At 40.9% G+C, this 3279-nt stretch overlaps 1 pseudogene; it reads right to left on the bottom strand.

Moving 5' to 3' along the window:
* On the bottom strand, positions 621-2158 carry Gm13365 (predicted gene 13365; annotated as a pseudogene).

Below are 3279 nucleotides of genomic sequence, written 5' to 3'. Positions count from 1 at the left end.
TGTGAACTAACATTTAAAATGTATGTTTCTATGAATCCTAATGTTGTTGATCATGAAACCATTAATTACCAAAATGAAATACAGAAATTAGTCAGAAAAACTTACATTCCCAGCATGACAAACATTAAGTATTGACTAAGGCAGCTTTAGTGACAGCATACAACAGGTACAGATGCTTATTCACTGAGAAAAACACACCTGCATAACAGCAAATAAGTGATTTAAGCTAGGGAATTCAGGCAGCCATAGGAACTCAGCTTCAGTCCAAAGAAACAGAAATTGCCTGTGCATGCAAAATAATATAAATTCATTATCAATGCATCATTTCTAAATCCATTAATATTAATTTTTAGAGAAAATACATTTTAATTTTTGAGTATAAGATCACATTGTCCTATAAATTTTTAAACATGGAACATGCTATTTGGATTGTTTATTGGGGAAACTAATATATACCGTTAGTAAATTCATCCTCAACATAACATATCAGCCTTTTAAAACATGTAAAATATCTTTCTAAAAACTCTTGCAGACTTTCACAATGCTGATAGTATAAATATAGCTACCTTCCAATCTGTTTTTCTTAAAATATTTTTTCCAATGTTCAAGGTTTATTTGGTGTTTTCATTGGCATGACACTTGAGTGGTTGGTTCCTTCATCCATATGCAGATCTTACATTTCACATAATATTGCACTGTACACTACAGGCACATATAATTCATAAAATATCCTGTAGAACATTTATGCACAAGATATGCATAATGGGTTTACACACTGGAGCCAAGTTATGACTAACTGGGAACTCGTTGGCCTAGGCATGTTTGGTGAGGGTGTTCAGGGCAGCAATGCAGCACACATGGTAATGGAAGCCTGCACAGTAGGTAGAGTGTCTCTGAGACAGTGAGACTCTCACACTAACCATGTTACCACCACACAACTACCACTTGGCAGCAGGGCAGGGCTGTTGAAACTGAGATGTTTCCCCACATCACCTCAACACCACTGTACTAACCACAGCTCAAATGAGAAGGGTGTGGCCTCCCTAGAAACCCTGCTGCAGCCTGGACAGTGAAGTGCTAGGACACGGGGAAGACTTTAGAACTGCAGCTCCTTCTGGATTCCCCAGAGGGTATCTGCACTCTTCTTCAGGCCAGCCTCTTCATCAGGAGTCAGTGTCACTTCACAACATCCAAGATTCCATTTTGTCCCTGGATACATGAGACACTGAGGAAGATACCATCATTGATTCCATAGAGATCCTTAATCATGGTGGGAATGGGATGCACCTGCCTAAGGTTCTTCATTATGCTCTCGAACAAGTCTGCCACAGAGAGGCCAATGGCCCAGGATGTGTAAGCTTTCAGCTTGATCACCTCGGAGGCACTGTCCACCACCTGCTTGTGAATCTCCTTCCACTGCTCCTTGTCTGCATCATTGCCCAGTTCTGGGTTCAGAGACTTCAGGGAGACGCCGGCAACATTCACACCACTCCACAGAGGCACACTGGAGTTGCCATGTTCTCCCAGGACCCAGCCATGACAGCTCAGCAAGTGAACCCCCAGCCTTCCTCCCACCAGGTAAAGGAACTGAGCTGAATCCAAATTTCAACCACTTCCAATAACTCAGCTTTTGGGAAAGCCACTGATTTTCCAAGCCACGTAGGTCAAGATATCCACTGATTTGAGATGATAAGCAGCTTGCAGTGTGGCCTGTATTTCACAATGTATGGAATGATGAACTTGAAGATGTTCACATTCACTGTTCCCTCTTGCTGATGGCCCCCACTGTGATGATGACCAACTTAGAGTTTGCAGTCGCACAATAGTCTTTGCTGGAGACAATTTTTGGTGTTTTAAGGAAGAGGCTGCCATGCGGGAGATACTTCATCTTGCCCTTTAGTTTGTCTTCTGTGACGTCAACAAGGGCAAGCTCATCTGCCAAGTCCTTCATTAAGATACTGATGGCACAATCCATGCCAATGCCACCAATCCCAACAACTGTAATCTTGTTCTGAGGGACCTGTTCTTCCTTAAAAAGATTCACAACCCTTGAGGGTTGCCATCTTGGACTTTGAATCTTTTAAGGCAGCTAGTGCACGGTGGGGACGACAAGTGAGCAGAAGCAGTGTGGCCTGGGCTCTGTGACAGTGGCTCCAGCCTTAAAATAGTTTTTAAAGTAGTAATATTTTCCCCTATTTTCCAGTTTTTAATAAAGAAACAATTTGGTTGTGCTTTGTTATGTGATAAAACTTCATGACCAAAACAACTTATGAAATAAAAACTTTATTTGGAGCAGAGTCTACTAGTGAGGGAGCCCCAGCTACAGTAGTCTGGGTGGGAGGCTGAGCAAACACATTTCCAGCAACACAGAGAAAGGAGAGGAATCACAGAGGATGTGAGGAGAGGCTATAAACTCTAAAGCCCATCCCCAGTGACATATTTTTGTCAACGAGGTTCCACTTCCTCACTTCCTAAATGTGGACCATTAACAGGGGACCCAAGTATTCACATTTGGGAAATAGTTCTCATTCAAACCACTACAGGTATAAAGAGACATTGAAAACAGAAACAATCAGATGAGAGAATCATGAAAAAAATCAAAGATTGTATAATCATCTCCAGGAAAGTGAAATTCGACTGCAATTCTGTAGTTACTTTAAAAAGAATAAAAATTAAACAAAAAATTAGATTGTGTTATCTCCTAATACTGGAACCATGAAAACCAAACAATATAACTGAATCATTAGCCTGTTTGAAAACAATATTGTGGACTGGGCATATGGCTTTAAGGGTAAGAATACTTGCTGAGATGGGAACAAATACAGAGAACTATAGCCAACCATTATGGGGAGAGAGGGGAAGTCCAAATTGGAGGTTTCCATTTGATCCCTTCCCTCAGAACTCAGGAAATCCCTTGAAAGAAGAGGCTGAAAGACTCAAATGGATTGGAGGATACCAGGGGAGCAATGTCATCTAAATCAACTAAGCAAGACACATATGAGTTAACAGAGATCAGAGCAGCAAGCACAAGGCTGATATGGGTCTGTGTTAAGTCCTCCACATATATATTATAGCTCTTATTCGCTTAGTATTGTTATGGCAGTTCTGACTGAGGACGAGTGAATCTCTGATAATTTTGCCTGTTCTTGAGATTCTTTTTCTTCTCTTGTGGTGCCATATCCAGCTTCACTGTGATAGCTTTTGCTTCATCTCACTATATTTTATTCTGTCATGTTTGATTATTACCTCTTAGAAGCCTGTTCTTTTCTAATGAGAGAC

This window comes from Mus musculus, chromosome 2 (genome assembly GCF_000001635.26).
Source record: "Mus musculus strain C57BL/6J chromosome 2, GRCm38.p6 C57BL/6J".
Taxonomy (NCBI): Eukaryota; Metazoa; Chordata; class Mammalia; order Rodentia; family Muridae; genus Mus; species Mus musculus.
The sequence above is the reverse complement of the archived record's forward strand: the minus strand, read 5'-3'. Positions and strand labels throughout refer to the sequence as shown.